This window comes from Oryctolagus cuniculus, chromosome 1, assembly GCF_051225735.1.
Source record: "Oryctolagus cuniculus isolate XC-2025 breed Fujian yellow rabbit chromosome 1, ASM5122573v1, whole genome shotgun sequence".
NCBI lineage: Eukaryota > Metazoa > Chordata > Mammalia > Lagomorpha > Leporidae > Oryctolagus > Oryctolagus cuniculus.
In genome coordinates, this window is record NC_142867.1 from 55223554 (window position 1) to 55247773 (window position 24220).

At 48.2% G+C, this 24220-nt stretch overlaps 1 long non-coding RNA gene and 1 other non-coding gene across 2 annotated transcripts in view; one reads left to right on the forward strand and one right to left on the reverse strand.

The window, feature by feature from the left end:
- Window positions 1-24220, reverse strand: part of LOC149128404 (uncharacterized) — a 102328-nt gene that overhangs the window by 67161 nt on the left and 10947 nt on the right. The window lies entirely within an intron of this gene.
- LOC127485034 (U6 spliceosomal RNA) lies at window positions 3231-3334 on the forward strand. Its single transcript, XR_007912240.1, has one exon. It is a non-coding gene; the product is annotated as a U6 spliceosomal RNA (small nuclear RNA).

Consider the following 24220-nt stretch of genomic DNA (forward strand, 5'->3'; position numbering starts at 1 on the left):
CACTTCTTAGCTCATCTTTTCACTGTATTTATAAATTCCTAAATAGAGGCTGCTTTCTGGTGCTAGAAGCAGGACTAAATTGCAAGGGCCTAGGCAGCGTGCACAGCAGCCACCACACTACTCAGCGGGGATAGACTCGGAGCAGGTCCCCTGCAGCCCCAGTCCCACAAGGAAAGAGAGAGAACCTCACCCTGATGAAGCAGAGAGCCACTCATACTGTAAATCCCACCCTCGCCTGGTGAGAGGCCAACCCAGGGGAGGTCTCACACGTCTTCACTGCTAGCTCAGCGTTCCTTCTGCTGTGCCTGGGCTCAGAAACGAACACCAACTCACTGACAAGTACAAGTGGGACATTTTCCTGTCGCCTTCACACTCCTCCCAAGTCCTCCCTCTGTAGCACATCACACATGCACGCCTACGCGCGCACGCACACACACACACACACACACACACACGGGCCAGCTCACCGTTGGGCACCAGTACTCAGTGAGGCTATGCAGGGGGGCTGGGGAAGAAGGAGACGGGGCAAGATATGAGGATACAGCTATTTGCTCGGCCTGGGTTCTGGGGCACTCAGAGGCAGGAGCTGCCTGTACTCAGAGCAGGCCTTGCCTGGCTGCCACGTGTTAGAGTAGACACTCCACCCTCTCCCAGTGTTGCAGACAATCCATTGCCTCCTCAGTAACAGCTGCTGTGGCTCATAACTGACTTTTCTTATCATCCCTGGCCACCGCCTCCCCCACACCTGGACTCCAGCCCTGGAGACTCTGCCTGCACAAGGACTCTGGCATCAAAGCCTCACCCCTTCCCTGTGAGCCACGTGCTAGCTTATCCTGAAGGCCCCAGGCACCTGCCAGCCCCTGGCAGCCCCAGCCCTGAAGACACCACCCCAAATCATAGCTACCCAGCCAGTGTGTGGGTGGCATCAAGCCACTCCTCCCTCCACTGGCAGCCTGCACCAGGGACCTAGGAGGCTGCAGTCTGAATAGACATGAATCCAAAGATGGCACACAAAGGGCCCACAGCACATGAAGAGTGAATCATTAGCAATGCAAATCAAACCACAATAAGATACCATGTCACACCCTTTAGGACAACTACTATCCAAAACAAAACAAAATGAAGACTAACAAGTGTTGCAGAGGGTGTGGAGAAATTTGAACCCTTGTGGTTTGCTGGTGGGAATGTAAAATGGTGTGGTGGCTGTGGAAGCAATTTGGTGGTTCCTCAAAAAGTTCAATGTAGAATTGTCATATGATCCTGCGATTCTACTCCCAAGAACATATACACCCACAGGTACTCAAAGCAAGATAGTAGTACATGTGCTACACAGTAGCGCAATGGAACAGTAGCTTGCCCTAAAACCAAGTGACATTCTGGTACGTGCTAATGTGGATGATTTGTGGAAACATTATGCTTAGTGAAATAAGCCAAGCACAAAAAAACAGATATTGTATAAGTCTACATATATAAGGCAGGCAGATGCACAGAGATAGACTGGAGAACAGTGGCTGCCGGAGACTGGGAGAGAAAGGGCATGGGAGCTGCCGTTACATGGGTCCTGTGTGGGACGATGTAAAAGTTCTGGAAAGACAGCAGTGTTAGTTGTCACTACTGTGACTATACCTAACACCCCTGACTGTCCACTTAGAAGCCATTAGAATGGTAAATTTCATTATCTATATCGCCCCACAATGAAAGTGATCAGCACACCTCACTATTGTAAGGGAATACAGAAGTGCCCCTGCACTCAAAGTCTTGAGGAAGCAGACTCTGGAGGCTGACACTGCTCCCAGGGCCCACACGTGACCACTTACAGGACAGGGTGAAGGCCACAGGAAACCCTGGCCTACCCATGGCTCTGTTCCAGGCAGCGAGCAGGTCCACAGGCAGGAGATGCTGGGCAGACTGCAGGTTAGGATGGGGGTGGGAGAGGTAATGGAGCTTAGAGCACACAGCATCTTTAAATTAAGGCCTAAAATAAACACTCTTGGAGCTTCTCAGGGACAGGCACTGGCCCCCAAATTAACTTGAAAGTATCTGGTGCCTACTGTTAAATCCAGTGGAACAAATAAGCTACACCAGCTTGCCAGGGGGAGCTAAGGGTACGCTGTAGGAGGGGCTCAAGTTTTGGCGTCAGATGGATCTGAGTTCAAATCCTGCTGCTCACCAAGGCCTTGGACAAGTCACTTAACTTTTAAAGGACACAGATTCCCCACTGTAAAAACAGGGACAGTGTTGTGGTCTGGATATGTCTGAGTGTGTCTCCCAAAGGTGCATGTGCTGCAAGCTTGGTCCCCAGTGTGGTGGCATGAAGGTGGATGGGACCTTAATGAGGGTGCCTAGTGGAAGGGAGCAGATTCACTGTAGGCGCCACCCTCATGGATGGAATCATGCTGGCTTCGCGGAAAAACTTAGTTCTCTGTAAGCACACGCTACAAAGAGTGAGCCGGGTCTCTTGCTTCCAGGCTTGCCATGTGAACGCTCCCTCTCCTGTGTGCTCCTACGGTGACGCCATCTGCCATGATGTGATGTGACCAGAGCTGCCCCCCACACAGGGCTGAGCAGGTGACGCCCTTGCACCCCCATATCTGACTGAGACAGGGAGGTTTACTTCTTTCTTTCTCTCTTGTAGCAGCACAGAATGGACTAAGATGGATAGCAGTGTCTACCTCCCAGAATTACTGTGAGGTCAGTAGATGAGCACTTATTACATGCCAGGTATGGGCCTCTGAACAACCCTGCAAGGTAGATACCACTGTCAGCCTTCGGGTGCTGATGGAGGAACTAAGGCACAGAGAAGCAAAATAACTTCATCATTCACACATTGCACTTTCTAAAACGTCATCTGCAGTTCCTGGCCCTGAAGCAGCAGTGAGCCAGTCAGACACAATCTACCCTCAAGCAGCACCCAACCCAGCAGCAGACAGATGACGAGCAGGGTGATCTCACTGTGTTTTCCGAGTGTTGGGATCAGAACCTGCTGAGGGCTTTGGGCCCAGCAGAGACGGGGCTTCATCTGGGTCATCAGGAAGAGTGTCCCAGTTGAGATCTGAGGCCAAAAGGAATTGGTCATGAGCCAGTGAAGAGAGGGAGGAGAGCAGGGGCGGGGACCAGCAGGTCACTGGGCTGGTATGCAGGTAAGGAAGGGAGGAGGCCCGGATACAACCTGCGCCCAGCACACAAAAGACACTGATGAAGGTCATGTCTACCCTCCATTAAATTACAGACTGCTCGCTTTGGCAGCACACACCCTCAAACTGGAACAACACAGAGATTAGCATGGCTGCTGCACAAGGATGATATGCAAATTCATGAAGAATTCCCTATTTTTTTAAATTACTGAGAGAGCAAAGAGCACTAGATTGTGATTCAAAGACAAAGCACAAAGAGGCTGGCGCTCCTTGGACAAGTACCACACCGATCCTACATCTCCCATGTGTGAAGAAGCATGGTGGAAGGTTTGACCTCTAAAGACTGGTCCCACACCATTCATTCATTCAACCACCATCTGCCAAGTACCTTTTATGTGCCCAGTACTTTCCTGAAATGTGGGAATCACCACTGCACAAAATGGATAAAGAGGGGTGGGCATTGTGGCACAGCAGGTTAAACCACTGCTTGAAACGCCAGCATCCCATTGGAGTGCCAGTTCAAGTTCTGGCTGCTCTGCTTCTGATTCAACTCCCCACTAGTGCACCTGGGGAGCAGTGGATGATGGCTCAAGTATGTGAGTCCCTGCAACCCACATAGGAGACTTGGATTGCGCTCCTGGATCCTGTTTTTAGCCTGGTGTAGCCCCAGGTGTAGTGGTCATTTGGGGAGTGAACCAGCAGATGGAAGCTCTCTTTTCTCTCTCTCCCTTCATCTCTGTTCACAGTGTGAACAGGAGTAACAACAGAAACAAGTCAGGGAGGCGGTGGTGGGGAGGGGGCAGCCAAGCAGACCCTTGGGGAGACTCCAGTTCTATCAGCTTTCTTCAAGGCACCCAAGTTCCCAGCCACTGGAAAATCCTTTGACCTGCTTAGGCCCTGGGCAGGAGTTTGAAGGCTGTGATGCCAGCCCGGCCTCCTCCAGCTCCGGGCTGTGGCACCAGCTCAGGAACGGCTGTCGGGACTCAGGTTCGCAGTGTGACCCTCACACAGTCAGGCCACAGACCCCAGGACCCCCTGCCCCGTCCCTTGTCTCTGCAGGGCTCATTCTCTCCTGTAATCCAGCCTTTCTCCTCAGTGCTGGGCACAAAAGAGATAGCAAGGAAGGCACTGGCTGTGTGTGCTCTGTGTGACTGAGATTTTTTCCTGACAATGCCATTACTGCTAATTGGCTTCTATTGCTCCCTTCCATCACTGGCAAGCCCATCTCAGCCCCCAGTTGCTCTCTGTGTCTCTGAGAAGTGAAAAATCACTGGGATAAACTGAACAATAATTATCTTGGAATTGCATGGCCAGCCAGGCCCCTCACCCTGGCCCATTACCTCACTCTTCTTTCCAACCTGAAAAAATACATATGACTCAAAGCCAGACATTCATTCTCCACTTTACAGGCCACACACCAAATAATTTGTCAACATCTGTTAAAACCACTTTCCTCCCTCATACAGTGCTCAGCAAGTTGCTTTGTCTTTTCCTCAACCATTGATTTTTGCATCTCGTTAGGGCTGTTCTATGTTCTTAGGGAAGAAATAACAAATTGGCAAAGTCCAGGAGCTGCAGCTCAGCCTGCTGGGCTCACCTGGACAACCAGCCTGGGCCCGGCTTCCTCTTGCTGTGTCCCAGGTGCCTGGGGCTATCCCTGAGGGTGGAGTCTGGGATCTCACAACTGAATCTCCAAGAAGGAGTGGGGCTGCCCTGGGCTTGATCTTGGGGTTCTAGGGAGACAGAGTGGTCAAAGGATGTGGTTTTGGAGACACACAGACTTGCCTTCAATATTTCTTGGCGGTGTGGCTTTGGGCAGCAGTCCTGCTGTCCTGGGTCCCTGGGGGACCCCAAAGTTGTCCTGAACATGAGCATCCAGCTGCAGATCCTGCAGGCCCTGCACCTCTGGGGTGGGAAGGGGCTCGGGAGGGGCGATGGAGAAAGCTGAGAAAGTGCAGGGCTGGAGCTGGGGCCGGAGCCTGACCAGAGGACAGATTCTTGAACAGGAAAACCAGGAATGCAGAGCTCAGCATTCAGACTGGGGCCACTGAACATCCAGGTTCAGTCTAGGCTGGCATCAATGTCCAGGAAGTTCTACGTGGGCCCGTGGGTTCAGGGGAGGATTCTAACTGGGACACTGTACAGTAGGCCAGACAAGAAACAGCACGGAGGCTAACAGGTAGACTAGGAGCCAAGCTCCTGGTTCCAATCCTGACTCTGTTACTCACTGTATCCTTTTTTTTTTTTTTTTTTTGACAGGCAGAGTGGACAGTGAGAGAGACAGAGAGAAAGGTCTTTCTTTGCCGTTGGTTCACCCTCCAATGGCCGCCACTGATCCGAAGGCAGGAGCCAGGTGCTTCTCCTGCCTGGTACTTGGGCCATCCTCCACTGCACTCCCTGGCCACAGCAGAGAGCTGGCCTGGAAGAGGGGCAACCGGGACAGAATCAGGTGCCCTGACCGGGACTAGAACCCGGCGTGCCAGTGCCGCAAGGCGGAGGACTAGCCTAGTGAGCTGCGGCGCCAGCCTACTCACTGTATCTTAATCTTTTGTGGCTCAGTTTCCTCATCTGTAAAAGGAGACATACCATTGTGTCTCATGGAGTCAGGGTTAACATGGAGTTAATACATGGAAAGGTCAGATGGAGCATTGTGGTATAGCAGGTAAAGCCTCCACCTGCCAGGCCGGCATCCCACTCCACTCCCAATCCATCGCTGAGGACTAGACCCAAGGAAGGCTGGGAATGTAGTCCCTGTGCATTCCAGCTCCACCCTGTTGGAAGGAGCATGCCATTTGCTGGACAGCTGGCCCTTACAGCCCCTTCTCGTCCCCACAGCCACTTCAGCATCGCCACAGCATGTGGCCAAGCTCTGTACCCATGCCCATCTCTGCCCCCAGATTCTGAGCTCAGGGGGGCAAGGGTCTTGCTCCTTTCATCTCCAGGTGCTCAGTGCCAGGGACCAGGGCTTTGGACTGATGGATGAATGGATGATGGAGCCAGGACCAGCTCTACGACTGGGTGGGTCTCACCCTACAGGCAGAATGTCTTTCCTGCAAGCAGCTGAGCCAGACTGGGGAAAGCATGGATGCCAGGACAGAGCATGATGGGAGATCTTCCCAGAATAAAAGATCAAACACAGAGTAGATGCTTTGGGCCCTATTGGAGGCTTCTGCCTTCCTCCCCATGGTGTTTCTTGGACAGAAAGGGTTCTGAGAACTCCGAAACACATCTTCTTTATAGCTAATGCTAACCCATGGTCAAGACATGTATGCTGAGCAGCACCCAAAAATCCTCACAGTAGCCCCATTTTACAGAGGAGTACACTGAGGCTGAGAAAAGTTAAATGACATATGATACTGTTCTACTGTAGGCTCATCGTCCTTCTCTGAAGCCCTCACCTGTCCTAGAACGAGGGTGTCGCCGTCTGCCTGCCTGCATTTCTGTCTGGGAGGATTAGGTTTTGTGGAACCACGGCTGTTGGACATTGGGTGGCTTTCTTCCCTTGTTTGAACCTCAGGGCTCAGGTAATCAGACAGCGGCCTGAGAACGAGCTTCCAAGATTTCTCTTCCCTTTGAATTCTGAACATCTTTCAAGCTAGGAAAGACCAAACTCTCTACTGCTACTTGCATCTGACAACATCCTTTGGTCAAATTAAAAGAACAGTAAGGATGAAAGCCAAATCACAAATGGCAAGCCTCGGAGCTCTGGCCGACGTGACGCGTGCGTGGGACAAAGAGTGCTAATGTTATGACAGGAGGCTGATCCCTCCACGCTCAGCGCCAGGGCCGAGTACCCAGAGGCCAGCCTGGCGGAAGCGCGGCTCCATTCAGCCACGCTTCACATCTCGTGCACTGAGTATTTCCATAATCCTAACTGGATAACAACCATGGCCCCTCCTGGGAAATCACTGCTTCGGAAATATTTCCGCACTGATGACAAGAGAAACAGCTGTAATTTGTCATTATAGAAATATCCAATTATCAGGCCACTGAGTGATGCCTGCAGCCTCCTGCCCTGCCTGCCTGCAGTTTGGGCTCTGAACTACACAGTGAGTCGGCTCGGGGCCTCCAGACAATGGCCACAAAAGAGCCTGGCTTCCCTCTCCCTCTGAGAGGGTCCAGCAGCCCCCGCTGCTGGCAGATGTGCATGCCTCCAAGGACTCCTTCTGATCCCACCTTGTGATGCGAGTGTAGGAAGAGCAGAGTATGAGCCCCGTGGCACCTGCCAGCTCTCTGCCGGCTCTGAGATGGCTACTGCTGGTACCTGGCCTAAGCAGCTCTTCCTGGGGTCAGCATTGTGGTGCCACAGTTAAGCCATCACCTAGGATGTCCACACCCCATATCACATCCTAAAACAGAACACCTGAGTTCACATTCCTCCTTTGCTTGTAATCAGCTTCCTACTAATGCACACCCTGTGAGGGGGCTGATGATGGCTCAAGCACTTGGGTCCCTGACACCCACACAGGCAACCTAAATTGAGTTCCCAGCTCCTGGGTTTGGTCTGCCATAGCCTGACTGTTATGGCCATTTGGGGAGTGAACCAGTAGATGCAAGATCTCTCAATCTCTCTCTCTCTCTCTCTCTCTCTCTCTCTCTGCCTTTCAAACAGATAAATAATTAAACTTTTAAAAAAATAGAAGTTGTTCCTCCTTCTCAGTTTTTTCCCAGAGGAGGATAAAGTGGCCTGGGCTAAGTTAAAGCACTCAGAATTCGAAACCAGGCAAGTCCAAGTTCAGTTCATTTTTCTAGGACATCATGACTACAAGGCCTGTGGGGTGTACTTAGGGCATCCTCGGTGGATGGAATGTACCAGGGAAAAAGCAAGTGAATGAGAATCAGCTGGACCTGGTACAACAGTCACAGTGCTTGCTATTGTTGAGTGCTAAGTGCTATGTATGGATTCATTCATTTTACCCTCACAACAAACCTGCAAAGTGGGTGCTAGTATCATGTCCATTTTACAGAAGAGGAAACTGAGGCCAACATGATTAAGGAGCTTAGCCAAAAACATCTGGCTGTGAGTGGTGGACATGAGACTCAGACCAAGCAGACTAGTTCAGGGGTTGCATTCCAAACATTTTACACACCTGTGACAACTATTATTGTTGTCGCATTGTGTTATGTCCTTTAGACATTTTGCACCATTTATTCCCATAGCACATTATCCCTGGTATAGGGATGAAGACACTGAGGCACAGAAAAGTTAAGTGACTTGTTACTGGTAACAGAGCCAGGACCCACACTCGGATGTCCTGGAGGTCGATGTACTGAGCCACTGTCCATGAACACAGTTCCTTGACTGCTTTATCTGTATGTTGGAATGTAATTAATCCTCTAACAACCCTGAGAAAGGCACTGTTATACCCCCATTTTATAGTTTGGGAATACAAACCTAATCAAACAATTATCAATAATTGAGGACCTAGAATTCAGATTCAGGCATTATCTAGAACTCTTGATTTTTAAAAAAATGTTAGTTTATTTGTTTGAAAGGCGAAGAGACAGAGACAGAAAGTGAGATCTTCCATCCACTATTTCATTTCCCAAATGTCCAAACACTGAGGGCTGGGTGAAAACAAAGGAAGGAGCACAGAACACAATCCAGACCTACCACATGGGTGGAAGCGCTCCAAACCCTGGCCCACCACCGCTGCCTCCCAGGAAGCTGAAAAATAGAGTAGAGCTGGAACTCAAACCCAGGCACTCTGATATGAGATGTGGGTATCCCAAGTCACGTCATTTTTTAAAGATTTGTTTGTTTATTTTAGAGGTAGAGTTACAGAAAGAGAGAAGTCTTCCATTTGCTTGTTCACTACCCAAATGGCTGCGATGGAGTTGGGTTGATCCAAAGCCAGGTCTCCCTTGCGGGTGCAGGGGCCCAAGCACTTGGGCCATCCTCTACTGCTTTCCCAGGCCATAGCAGAGAGCTGGACTGGAAGAAGAGCAGCCGGGACTAGAACTGGCGCCCATATGGGATGTTAGCGCCAAAGGTGGAGGTTTAACCTACTACGCCATAGCACTGGCCCCCAAAGTCACGTCTTAACTGCTGTGCCAGATACCTAACTCTGAAGCCCTATATTTAAACCCTATGCTATAGCAGCCTCCTTCCCTAGCCCATTCCCTGCTAATTCCCAGAGCAGGTATATTTTAATTTATTTGACCTGAAGCATAAATGATTCACTTAGCACCTACCTTAAATGCCTTCTCCTCCATGATGGCCCCCCTCAAGCCCCTGGCAGAAGTCATCTCTTCTTCTTCCGTTAATCTCTGAGCTGGGGCTTGTGCCCACAACAGCACCTGATCACGGCTATGGACAGTTCTGCTATGGTGGAGTGAAAGTCCCTGCGTCGAGGAGTTGAATGTACACTGCCTGCCCCAGGGCTCACCAAGGGGACACCAAGAGCAGCCCCAGTGGGAACAGGCACAGAAGCCACAGGGCAGCAATGGCCTACAGCCCAGGGTCACAGGCCTCATGAGAAACAAGAAACATAGGGCAGGGAAAATAGGCAGGAGACCACAACATTTGGAAAAAGGGAAACACTGGACAAGTAGGCCCCAACATGACAGAACTGCGGAAGCCAAATCCTAAACTGACAGGAAATGAACACAGTAGTAAAAGACAGGGGGGTCAGCAGCACTCCTGCCTCTGGATTGGGAATAAAGGAGACAAAACAAGTTAGGTTGGTTAAAAGTTATTTAAGGAGTTAGAGGGCCAGTGCTGTGGTGGAGCAGGTAAAGCAGCCACCTGCAGTGCCAGCATCCCATGTGAGTGCCAGTTCAAGTCCCAGCTGCTCTATTTCCTATCCAGCTCTCTACTATGGCCTGGGAAAGTAGCTGAAGGTAGCCCAAGTTCTTGGGCCCCTGTACCTACATGGGAGACCAAGAAGAAGCTCCTGGTTCCTGGCTTCAGATTGACACAGCTCTGGCTACTGTGGCCATTTGAGGAGTGAACCAGTGGATGGAAGACCTCTGAATCTCTGTCTTCCTCTGCCACTCTGTAACTCTGCCTTTCAAATAATAAATAAATCTTTAAAAAAAAGAGAGAGGCCGGCGCCACCGCTCACTAGGCTAATCCTCCATTTGCGGTGCCGGCACCCCGGGTTCTAGTCCCAGTTGGGGGCGCCGGATTCTGTCCCAGTTGCTCCTCTTCCAGTCCAGCTCTCTGCTGTGGCCCAGGAGGGCAGTGGAGGATGGCCCAAGTGCTTGGGCCCTGCATCCGCATGGGAGACCAGGAAGAAGCACCTGGCTCCTGGCTTCGGATCGGCACAGCATGCTGGCCATAGCGGCCATTTGGGGGGGAACCAATGGAAGGAAGACCTTTCTCTCTGTCTCTCTCTCACTGTCTAACTCTGCCTGTCAAAAAAAAGGGGGGTATTCTTGGGTCACTTGACAAAACTAGAATGAGAACAAATCGCTAAATAAATGTGGGGTGCACGTTGTGTCCCAGATTAAAAAGAGAGAGAGAGAAGAAGAAGTTAGAGGTCTAGATCCTGTCCCTGACTCAGTGCCCACAGGTGACGGCCCAGCCCCCCGCCAAGGCCGACAGGAGGTTTACTCTCTGGAGGGGACAAGGTGGGGGTGTTTGGACCGAAGACCCAGAGAGCCAGCTGAGTCAAGTGAACCCACACACACGGATACTGGAGCTCTGGTCTTGCTCCCTGCCCTGGCTCCGGGGTCACCAGCTGCCAGCTCTGTGCCTTCCAGACAGCAGAGTGGACAGATTCATGAGAGAAATCTGGCTGTTTCAAGAGGAAAGATTTTAACCCCTGACACTGGGGTTTTCCTCTGACAGATGACATCCCTGAGTCACCTTACAGAAAGGTCCCCAGTTGGCAAGCACTCCCTATGGGCGTTGTAGTCTCCCACTCCTTAACAAGAGCTGATATCTGAGGATTGCCAGGGACCGTGATCAGGTAAGAAATAACTTACGCAAACCATTCTTACTACTCTACTTCAATGTAAAGCAGGGAAACCATGCTTCCGGGCCGGGCTGCTGGTTCCCACTTGCCCACATCCTAAGGTACATGTGGCCTTTTCCTTATCTCAACTTCTTTTGCAGAGCAGAAGGACCTGGTCAAGCTGTAAGTCTTGGTGCCTGACTCTAGAGACCTGCAGGTCTTTTGTGATTTTGTCATACCTGCACAACCTTCCTTGCAGTCCCTTTATGAGCCCCAAAACAGCCTTATCCAACAGAGCATTGGTCTTTGAGACCCAGAAGTCTGCTACCCACTCATCTGTCAACAGCCTACATGTTCACTTCCCTTCACCTCCCACATCTTGTCCATGTTATTTTGATTTGACACTGGAAACAGGGACCGAGTTTTTGGTTACAGGACTACAACATGAAAGATAGAGACCGAAAGAAACAAGGACGGGGGAGGAGGAAGGAAGTAATCAGAAGGCATCAGACTAGACACAGAAGACAACATTTTAAAATAACATCAATATCCTCAGAGAACTAAAAGAACACACGATACCCATGAAACAAGAGTAGGATGCTAGAAAGGGGGAGTAGGACATTCAGACAACAAAGAGTCATCCCAGCAAATTGAAAAACATGAAAGCAGGAGCCAGTATTGTGGCACAAAGGGTTAAGCTGCTGCCTATGATGCCAGCATCCCATATGAACATTGGTTCAAGTCCCAGCTGCTCCACTTCCAGTCCAGTGCCCTGCTAATGTAGCAGAAAACATTTTCTCAGGTAGTGACCCCTGGGAAAGCAGAGGAAGGTGAACCAAGTGCTTGGGATCATGCCACCTCAGGGGAGACCTGGATGGAGCTCCAGGCTCCTGGCTGCAGCCTGGCCCACAGGGTTTTGCAGCCATTTAGAGAGTGAACCAGCAGATGAAGATCTCTCCCCTCCACAACCCTGCCTTTCAAATAAACACTTAGTAAATAAATAAATAAAACATGAGAGTACAAATGAGAAATTCAGCAGAAAGTTTCAAGGGTCAAAGAAATCACCAAGAATGATGGAAAAGAAAGAACAAAAGATGAGATAATCAGAGAATCTGTTCAGTAGGTTCAACATCTCAGTGCTATGAATTCCAGAAACCAAAATACTTTTTTTTAAATTTATTTGACAGGTAGAGTTGTAAACAGTGAGAGAGAGAGAGAGAGAGAGACAGAGAGAAAGGTCTTCCTTCCATTGGTTCACTCCCCAAATGGCCGCTACAGTTGGCGCTGCCCCAATCTGAAGCCAGAAGCCAGGTGCTTCTTCCTGGTCTCCCATGCGGGTGCAGGGCCCAAGCACTTGGGCCATCCTGCACTGCCTTCGTGGGCCACAGCAGAGAGCTGGACTGGAAGAGGAGCAACCGGGACAAAATCCGGTGCCCACATGGGATGCTGGCACCATGGGCAGAGGATTAACCAAGGAGCCACGGCACCGGCCCCCCCAAAATACTTTTTTAAAAGGATTTATTTATTTCAAAGGCAGAGTTATGGAGAGAGAGAGGGAGAGAGACAGTGAGAAAGATCGTAAATCCACTGGTTCACTCCCCAAATGGTCACATCAGCCGGAGCTGGGCTGGTCCGAAACCAGGAACCAGGAGCTTCTTCCGGGTCTCCCACATGGGTAAAAGGGCCCAAGCACTTGGGTCATCTTCCATTGCTTTCCCAGGTGCATTAGCAGGGAGCTGTATCAGAAGTAGAGCAGCTGAGACTCAAACCAGTGCCCATATAGGACGCTGGCACCTCAGGCAGTAGCTTAACCCATGCCACAGTGCTGGCCCCAACAAAAATACTTTTACAACAATTTGAGATTTCCCATATCCATAGGCAATGAGTTTCCCAGTTGAACAGGCCACTGAGTACCCATCAAAATGCATGAAAATACCCATACTAAGGCACATAAACGTGGACTTAACTACAAGGGAGAGAAAGAGGGGCTGACAGGTTTCCAGAGTGGGTAGAAATAGGTGAGACACACAGAATTAAAAATTGGAATGGGAGTTGGGCATTGTGGCACAGCTGATTAAGCCTCTGCCTGCAACACCAGCAGTCCATATGGGAGATAGCCCAAGTATTTGGCCCTCTGCCACACACCTGGGAACCCTGGTAGAGTTCCAGGTCCTGGCTTTGGCCTGGCCCAGTCCTAGCTGTTGCCAACAAATGGAAGATCTCTCTCTCTCTCTCTCTCTCTCTCTCTCTCTTCCTCTCTCCTTCCCTACCTCCATTTATATCACTCTGCCTTTCAAATAAATAAAATAAATCTTTTTTAAAAAATAATTAGAATGGTTTCAGGCTTCTCAAAAACGATGCTAAAAGCAATAGAATAATGGAATAATACTTTCAAAATTCTGAGAGCTAATTACCTGTACCCTAAGAATCATAGCCAAATTGTCAATCAAGAGCGAACATCCAAAATTACATCTTCACATGGGTGAGGTCTCAAAAAAATCTGTCTCACACTCCCTTTCTCAGGAAATGACTGAGGATGCGTTCCACTCAAATTAGGGCAGTAACCACTAAAGAGGAAGGATAGGTTACACGAAACAGGAGACCCAGCCCAAGCGAGGGGTAAAGAAGGCTCCTAAGTGGCTGCTGAGAGGATGCCTCAGGATAATAGCAGGGCACCGACCAGGGAAGGCAACCATCCACTAGCAACCTAGAAAGCCATGGAAGATACCTCCCCAAGAAGACGGATCAATAGCCTCTCTGATGTGAGCCCAAGGAAATGTAGACCACCTTGGTAGGGTGTGAGGATAGAGTGGTGATAAACACTCGAACCACCCAATGTGCACATACAAGAAGCAATTAACTCCTGGGAAACCAAGAGGCTATTCAGAGAAGGAAAGGTTATCACAGCTTACAATAAGGGCTCAGGCCTGAAAAGCTAATACGGTCCTAACATCGTAAGCACTGGCTACCGATCTAACAAAAACGGGGAGGTGGGAAGAACACATATGTTTGGTAGGAAAAGAGGAAGGCAGGGAGCTAAAACTTCGTTTTCCATGGTGAGGAATGCCTTAAAAACAACAGCCACGAAGCAGAAATGCAAACACATTGCTTGGGGACGAGATGCTGGAGATCTGAACATGGTGAGAAAGTTTGCCTCTTTGGGAATGGAAGTGGGACTCAGCTCTGGGCTGTTCTTGCCCTTGATAAGCCTGTAGAACTGGTGGAGTCTTTAAACTCTGTGCATATATAATTCTGGCAAAGATTTGAACTATAAGTAAAAAATGTGTTCACTTTCCACATGTAAGATGCTATTTAATACACCTGTGTTCCACATGGGAGCGCCTGGGTCTGAATCTCAGTGCTGATTCCAGTTCTAGCTTCCTGTTAATGCACACCCTGGGAAGCACAGGTGATGGCTCAAATACCTGGGTTCCTGTCATCCATGTGGGAGACCCAGATTGAATACTGGGCTCCTGGCTTCAACCTGGCCCAGCCCCAACTGTGGCAGGCAATCAGGAAGTGAATCAACATATGTAAGGTCTCTATTGGTCTCTGTCTCTATCTCTCTGCCTTTCAAATAAAACTTTTTTAGAACAAATTTGCAGCAGGGATGCCATTCACTTAAAAAAAAAAAAAGATTTTCACTGGCTCTGGATTGGGAAGTGAAGGGAACAGGAAAGTGTACTCTGACAGAACCTGGGCCCTTTCAGGCTTTGCTACATGATTTCAGCAAATAATAAGGAGCAATAATCACACAGCTACACCTTTGCACTGTCTTGGAGTTTTTCATTCATTCATTCAACAGATATTGATCAACGGTCTGCTACATGAAAGTAATTTTACACCCATTATCTCTGATGATCTGGCTTTTAGACAGGAGATAGAAGCAATGTGGGTGGATGGCTCCTTCTCTTGTCAAGTTTACACAGGAGCCACTGCCTCCCCCCAGGCGGGGAGAGGGTGAGTCCCGGGCCTGTGATGCCCAGGGTCAGAATAACAGAGGCAGTCCCCCCCCACCCCCCGGGCTGCCACGGCTGCTCCCCTGGCACATCTATAGCCAGACACCATCTGGTTACTCATGAGAAGTTTCCTTCCAAACTAAAAACTCATGTCTCCCCTCTTCATGGAGTGCATGAGAGAATGAGGAGGGAGATGGGAAAATGTGTATTGGTTCTCCTGTCCATGGAGTATTTGTGACCCAGGAATGTGCGCCGTTGAAGGTTTACTCTCTCCCTAATGAGTGGAGAGGAACCTGCGTGGCACATAGAGTCTCGTCATATGAAATATGCCCTCTTAGGGCGTGTCCCACTCACTGTAAGTGACAAGAAGTCTGGGGCAGCTCTCTCTGCCCCCTCTGTAGGGAGTCTGCGTCATCTCCTCATTGGAAAGCGTTCTGATTTCCTCGGTGATGCCATTTCCCCTGTGAGAGATGTCTGACTGTGTTCCACAGGCACACTGGAGGCTGCCTTTGGAGCAAGATGCACAAAGGTGAGGCCGTGCCTCTGTAAGCTCAGGGTCACCAGGTGCCTACCTGCTCCTGAGGTCAGCGATCCTCCCATGAAGAGGAGAGAGGAAGGAGCAGGGGGAAAGAGGCAGGGTCAAAGTGGAGCAATTAGAGCTCTGTCTTGCAGTCTATGGAATCACACCTGGCTATCAATCACTCCACCTCACTATCGACTTTCTTTGTCACAGCCAAGACAGAAGGGGATCAGTCAGCACTAAGATTGCTGTACTTGCCCATTGTAAAAGGCACATTTCAGAGCCAAGAGATGAGCTCATATTCTACTTCAATGTCAGTAGCAAAGAGCAAATAACTTTGAGCATGAGAAGCAAGGAATCAGAAGGGAGCTTTAATGCTCCCATAGAGAAGCAAATATTTGCACTTATTAATATCCTGAAACCCATGTTGCCATGAATAGTTCCTTCTCCTTTTATCCCACGCCTTTTGTCTGACACAGTGATATATTGCCATCCTTTCAAAATCCTGACACAGATGACATTGAAGCAAATTATGTACCTCGGCCAGATTTCTCAGTTGAAATGGAGATAGCTGATGTGTACATTTTTCCATCTAATTAACATTCCACAGTTTGAATAGCTGTTATCATGCCCTGGGTCCCCTATGAATGGGTGAATAGATAGAAAGATCCATAAACAGCTTGGCTTGCACAGAATGAGATTTTTCTCCAGACAAAGAGAAAATGGAGTGAATCATTGTCATCTGGACGGCAGCAATCATCAGAGACTGGGGCAAGTGCACGCTCCCTGGGTTCTAAACGCAGGCAGGTTGCCTAGCACCAGCAGCCCTCTCTAGAGAACTCTTGCCCACTCCATGTCTCCACATTTAGCCATGCAATTTTTTTCACCCAAGTCTTTGTTGATGCTGTGTGTTGTGGTTTCAAAAATATATCCCACATTGTTCAATACTCCCCCGCTCAGGGGGTATAGATTAGTTCTCCTTCCCTAGTGATTCACCTCCTGAGTCACTGTCAACAAATAGAATATGGCGTAAATGATGGTGTATCACTGCTGGGCCTAAGCTTAAGAAAAAAAAAATGTAATTCTTTCTCTCTCTTTCTCCCCAGTAGTCACTCTAGAGAAAATCAGTTGCTACCTCACAAGGCCACCCAGGCCATGGCCTCCTGCCAACGGCCATGAGAGTAAACCATCTTGGAAGCAGATCTACAGCTGCAGTTGAGCCTTCAAATGAGACCACAGCCCTGGCTGACATCATGACTACCATGCTATGAGACCCACAACCAGACTCACCCAGCTAAACACCTGAATTCCAGACCCTAAGAAGTTGTATGATCTATTAAAGAGCTGATTTTTTGTTTGTTTTTGGGATTTTTTTAAGATTCATTTTTTGATTTGAAAGGCAGAGTTAAAGAGAGAGAGGGAGAGACATAGAGGAGACTGTCCATCTACTGGTTTACTCCCCAAATGGCCACAACAGCCAAGGCTGGGCCAAGCCAAAGCCAGGAGCCAGGAGCCAGGAGCTTCTTCCAAGTCTCCCCACATGGGTACAGGAGCCTAAGGGCTCAGACCACCTTCCTCTGCTTTCCCAGGAGCATTAGCAGGGAGCTGGATTGGATGTAGAGCAGCCAAGACTCAAACTGGCACCTATATGGGATCCTGCCACTGCAGGCAGTGGTTTAATCTGCCAGCCCCAAGAGTGGATGTTTTAACCTAAGTTTCAAGATGATCTATTACACAGCAATAGATAACTAATAATGTATACCGTGACTTCTCTTAACTCTCAGCATCATATTTATGGAAATAATTTTTCCTTTGCACCCAAGCATTTAAAGGTCAAGATGATAACTTGCTCCACAGCAGGACCCCAGGCCTCTGAGAACTGAGTCAGAGGTGACTGGAAGCCTGGTGAGCCTTCAACACACTAGCCAGGTTTCTGAGAACTGCACAGCCTACTGGCAATGGAGAAAGAAACTGGAGGAAAATGCCAAGCTCATTCCCTCCTCCCTCCATGCATCTTCCAAGCACTGCCTTGTTTCTCACAGAACACGGCATGTCCTACAGCCCTTTGTATCAGTTATATGCATACCAGTGGCCCCTACTGGTCTCCCCAAACCCTGCTTTCCCCCCAGAAACCTGCAGAGGGCCATACTGGTACTCACTCCTGCAGATTCCAGTCCCCCCATCCCACCCCTAGCTCCTGAGAAAACTCTGGCCAGCTCAGTGAGTGTCAGAGGTCTGCTGGGGCTTTCAAAGCAAGCTGGACTTCGAAATCTCTACAAACGGAACAACAAATTAGCAGAGTAGCTTAAAGTCTTGATTTTGAAGTTAGACAAAAATGGGTTCAGAAAAAAAAAATGAGTTTGATTCTGACACCTGTGGTTGACTGGCTGATTGACCATGGACAAGTTCAATAGCCAACCCTTGGGTTCTTTCTCTGTAAGACGGCCGCATTAACGCCACCTGCCTTCCATGGGATTATAGGAAGTCTCTGTAAGCACATAACACAGGGCCTGGCAACTGGCTCTGTGTTTTTGCTAACAGTAGGAGTAGAAGATTTGATCCCACAAGCTCAGAATCCCTTCCTATCCCTGTCCAGTTACTTCATTCCATCTCATTATAAATTCTCTTGATTCCTCATCCCGCACACAGTCTAGTTTTCTGTGACTTGTTTTGGATTTTTGTTCACTCTCCTCTGGTTCCTAGCAACTCCAATCCTGCCTCCTGGGTCCTGCCCTGAATCCCAGTTCACCCTAAGCCCTAATCATGCTCTTGCCTTGCTGTGTCTGCCTACCCCCACCCACGCACACCTCACTTGTCTCACCCTGGCAACCCCAGCTGCTCTGCGGGCTGTGAACAGCAGCCCCATTCCACCATGGCATGTTCCTGTGCACCCGCGGTAGGCTTCCTGGCTGCTGCTGCCTTTAGGAGAAAAGAGAGAATCGAGTCACCTCCTGTCACGTGGGGAACTGCAAATTCTGGGGGAAACCTGCCAAGGTAATTTATGCAACCTGCCTAATTACTTCCTTGCCAGACTCCCAGCTAAGTTGCCCTGGCAACACCCTGCACTGGCCACCACCACCAGCTGTTTCCATCGAGAGTTCTCCTAACCATTTTTAATTTTATAAATGGCCCGGAGTTGGTCACTTTGGTGCACAAAGGAGTAAACACATAGGACTATGAAAAAGAAGCCAACTGAGTTCATGCCACGCTCCGGCTTGCCTTTCTTCCATTCTCCTGCATGAGCCTGGTGGCATTCACCCAGGGCTATGAGCTCCCATTCCAGGATGGCTGGAGGCAGTGTCTCAGACAGGAAGTGTCTCAGAGCCCCTCTTTGGAATCAGACAGATGTTCCAGCTGTATGGCACTGGGAGTGGAACCTAACCTTGCTGTGCCTCGGTTTCCTCCTCTGTAAAACCAGAGGGGTGATATCCCCCTGACAGGGTTGGCATCAGGATGTGCACAGTGCTGGGCACAAGGTCCATATTCAGCTCTGGACACTGTGAGCACGAACGGCCTCAAGGAGAAAATGACAGGCATCTTCCCAGTGGCCATGCAGCACAGCCAGCCAGCCTGGAAGCAAAGCTGAGAAGGTCCCAGAGTGGCACATGAGTTACCAAGACTGCCAGGGTCCCCACGCTGCCCGAGGTGGACGTTCCCTGCCCCCTGCTCAGGGTCCTTACCTAGAAGGCAAGTGTGCTCTGTCACTCCCAGTGTCTGCTTCCCTTGGGTGGGGCCCAGGAAGCAGCCTGTCCCTGCTGAAGTTCCCTAGCGAGGTGGGGGAGGCAGGGCTGAACGTCACAGACTTATACCCAGGCATTCCATGCTCATCTCTCCCTGCCAGCCTCTCAGAAGCCAGGTTCTGTCTCCTAGAGTCACAGCCTGTGTGACCACCCAAAGAAAACCTTTATTTGCAAAACTGTGAAGCTGAGGTTCAGAAGGGGACATGACCTCCACATCATACATAAAATCCATGGGCAAGCTGGGACCAGCACCCAGGACCAGCACCCAGTCTTGGCCCGTTTTCCTCTCGTTTCTTCCACATGGCCCAGAAAGTCTCCCATGCTGGGATGAGCTTGGAGTGTATTTGGTTCTCTTCTCCTGTCATCCTCAGCCCTGCAGGAACAGCAAGGGCAGTGGGGAAAGCTTGGGATGAAATGTCCAGAGACCTGATCCAGCAGCCAGCACCACCTCTCACTACCTGTGTGTAGGCAGCTCACTTAACCCCTCCGACCTGTCGTGGGGATTACTGTGCCGTGAGGACTGTGCTTCATGGCCATAGCTTGTGAACTCTTTAAAGCACTCAATGGAAAATGTGTGAAAATGCTCTGAACGCCCAAATGTCATGTGGATGTGGTTATTCTTATTCTTTTCTGTGTTTTTCACATTTCCTACAATTTTTATTTTAAAACAAATTATACCAAACTTTTTTAAAATATGCAAAGATACATTCCTTTTACCTACTACACTGGAAAATGCTTTAATTCCTATGCTAACACTAAAGCAGACAGTGGGGGTGGGCATTCTGGCGCAGCAGGTAAAGCTGCCGCCTCCCATGCTGGCATCCTATTTGGGCACTGGTTCATATCCTGGCTGCTCCACTTCTGATCCAGTTCCCTGCTAATGGCCTGGAAAAAGCAGAAGATGACCCAAGCATTTGGGTACCTGTACCATGTGGGAGACCCAGATGTAGTTCCTGGCTCTTGGCCTGGCCCAGCACTGGCTATTGCAGCCAGCTGGGGAGTGAACCAGCAGATGAGAGAGAGAGAAAGTATATATAATCTCTCTCTCTCTATATATATATATATATATGTGTGTGTGTGTGTGTGTGTGTCTTTCAAAATAAACAAATAAATATTTTAAAAAGAGGAACAGACCGAAAATACAGTGAAAGGTGCAGTCCCATGCACTGCTAGTGGGAGAATAAATTGGAATTGACTTTCTGGAAAATTATTTGGCAACAGACAGAGAAGCTGAAAAATGTTTATACTTTACAACCCAGTAATTCTCAGGATCTATATTTTAAGAGTTATCATCAGTGCAGTTAAAATAATTAATAGAATTTTTCCTAAGTATACCTAAAACCCAGAAACTAACTGAGAAATATGTACAATGAAATATCATGAAACCCCTAAAAGTTAACTAAAATATCATGAAACCCCTAAAAATTAACTTTTTAAAAAAATTTCATGAGCTAAGTAAATATTCATAATTTAATGTAAAATAAAATCCATAGAATATTAAACTGTATTTTTTAAAATACCGAGAGCCACAGAAAGGAAGAAAGAAAGAAAAATCCATAAAATATTAACAGTGCTGCTTATGGATGATGCAGTTATGGGTTTTATTCTCTTCCTTATAATTTTTTCTGAATTTTAAAATTCATTACAATGGGCTTGCATTCTTTTACAACCTAAAAATGCTATCAAAAATAAATAGGTAAATAAAAAATAAAAAATTTGTATGTCTTTTGCATCCCATTTTGTTACCATGGTAGCAATTATTTTTTCCATTAATGAAATATAACTGACAAATAAAATTATATGTATTTACAATGCACAACCTGTTGTTTTGATATGTGTATATCTTGTGAAATGTTATCACAATCAAGCTAATTAACATATCCATCACTTCACATAGTTACTATTTTTATGCATGTGCAGTAAAATCCTTTAAGATAGACTCTCTAAGCGAGTTCTAAGTATACAGTACAATATTATTAACTAAAGACATGCTGTGCAATGGATTTCCAGAACTTACTCACCCACATACTGAAATCTTATACCCTTTGACCAGTATCTCCCCATTCCCCCACACCCACACCCAGCCTCAGACAATCATCATTCTGCTCTGTTTTTATGAGTTCAACTTTTTAAGATTCCACATATCAGTGACATCATGTACCCAGTGGTGGTCTGTTTGTGCCTGGCCTATTTCACTCATCATAATATTCTCCAGGTTCATCCATGTTGTTAGAAATGGCACAATTTTTTTCCTTTTTATGGTTAAATAATATTCCATTATGTGTAGAGATACATGTGTGAGTGTGTGAAAGGTTTTCAAAAAGTTCATAGGGCAGGCCAGTGTTGGGGCATAGCAGGTAAAGCCACCACCTGCAATGCCAGCATCCCTTATTGGCATCAGTTTGAATCCCAAGCTCTTTACTTCTCATCTGACTCCCTACTGGTGTGCCCAAGAAGGCAGCAGAGAATGGCCTATGTGCTTAGGCCCCTGTACCCACATGGGAGACATAGAAGAAACTCCTGGCTCCTGGCTTTAGCCTGGCCCAGCCCTGGCCATTGGAGCCATTTGAGGAGTGACCTGGCCAATGGAAGATCTCTATATCTCTCTATATATAATTATACCTATCAAATAAATAAATATTTTTAAAAAGTTCTTGGGAAATGCATATTATAAAAAAACTATGCATGGCCGGCGCCGTGGCTCAATAGGCTAATCCTCCACCTTGCGGCGCCGGCACACCGGGTTCTAGTCCCGGTTGGGGCGCCGGATTCTGTCCCGGTTGCCCCTCTTCCAGGCCAGCTCTCTGCTATGGCCAGGGAGTGCAGAGGAGGATGGCCCAGGTGCTTGGGTCCTGCACCCCATGGGAGACCAGGAAAAAGCACCTGGCTCCTGGCTCCTGCCAGGATCAGCGCGGTGCGCCGGCTGCAGCGGCGGCCATTGGAGGGTGAACCAACGGCAAAGGAAGACCTTTCTCTCTGTCTCTCTCTCACTGTCCACTCTGCCTGTCAAAAAAAAAAAAAAAAAAAAAAAAAAAAAAAAAAAACTATGCATGGATTTTAAACTTCTGCATCAAAATAAACTTATCTAGTTATTCCATTTTCACAGACTTTTTGAAGTACTCTCATACATATATTTTCTTTATTGACAAGGCATTGTGGCATGCTTAATTTGATTCCATAGTTTAGCTATTTTGAACAATGATTCAATAAAAATAAGACTGCAGATATCTCTTTGACACACTGATTTCATTGGGACATATACCCAGAAGTGGGATTGTTGGATCACATAATAGTCCTATTTAAAAAAAAAGTAAGGTTTATTTATTTATTTGAAAGGCAGAATTACAGAGAGGCAGACACAAAGAGAGAGAGGTCTTCCATCTGCTGGTTCACTCCCCAAATGACCAGAACAGCCAGAGCTGAGCTGAGCTGAAGCCAGGAGCCAGGAGCTTCTTCCAGGTCTCCCACATGGGTGCAGGAGCCCAAGGACTTGGGCCATCTTCTACTGCTTTCCCAGGTCATAGCAGAGAGCTGGATACAAAGTTGAGCAGCCCAGACCCAAACCCACATGGGATACTGGCACTGCTGGTGGCAGCCTTTTACTACACCACAGCACCAGCCCCTATTTTTATTTTTTTAAAGATTTACTTATTATTTATTTGAAATCCAGAGTGACAGAGAGAGAGGGGGAGACACAGAGAAATCTTCCATCAGCTGTTTCAACTTCCCCAAATGCCCACAACAGCCAGATCTGGGCCAGGCTGAAGCCAGGAGCCAGAAACTCCAACATAGTCTCCTACATGCATGGCAGGGGCCCAACTACTGGGGCCATCTTCTACTGCCTTCCCATTAGCAGGAAGCTGGATCAGAAGCAGAGCAACCAGGAGTTGAACAAATATGCACTCCAATACAGCATGCTGGCATTGTAAGCAGGGCTTATCCTACTATGCCAAAACACCAGCTTCTATATTCAATTTTTTTGAGGAACTTCCATACTATTTCCATAATGGTTATACTAATTTACATTCCTAGCAACACAGTTCAAAAATACACTGTTTTCTCTGTAAGCCCACCAACACTTGTTATCTTTTGTCTTTTTTGGGAAAAAAAAAGATGTATTTATTTATTTGAAAGAGTTACAGAAAGAGCTTCCATCTGCTGATTCACTCTCCAGATGGCCACAATGGTCAGGGCTGGGCCAAGCTAAAGCCAGAGCCAGGAGCTTCATCTGGGTCTTACATGTAGGTAGCAGGAGCCCAAGCACTTGGGCCATTCTCCACTGCCTTTCCCAGGCCATTAGCAGGGAGCTGGAGCAGAAGTGAAACAGCTGGGACCAGAAACAGTGTCCCATCTATATGGGATGCCCATGGCAGGCACTGGCTTCACCCATTGCCCCTCTTTTGTCTTTTTTTTTTAAAGATTTATTTTATTTATTTGAAAGTCAGAGTTACAGAGAGAGGCAGAGACAGAAAGAAAGGTCTTCCATCCAATGGTTCACTCCCCAGATGGCTGCAACGGCCGGAGCTGCACCGATCCGAAGCCAGGAGCCAGGAGCCAGGAGCTTTCTCTGGGTCTCCTACATGGGTGCAGGGGCCCAAGGCCTTGAGCCATCTTCTACTGCTATCCCAGGTCATAGAAGAGAGCTGGATGGGAAGATGAGCAGCCGGGACTAGAACCAGCTCCCATATGGGATGCCGGCATGGCAGGGCAGGGCTTTAACTCGCTACGCCACAGCGCAGGTCCCCCTCTTTTGTCTTTTTAACAACAGCCATCTTAATAGGTGTGAGGTGAGACTTCACTGTGGTTTTAATTTGCATTTCTCTGATGATCAATGTATTCATTATTCAATATTTTGCAAGAATTCGAGAAGGTTTGGTTTTTTTTTTTTTTAGATTTTTTTTAAATGTATTTGAGAGGTAGAGTTACAGAGAGAGAGAGAGAGAGAGAGAAAGAGAGAGACAAAAAG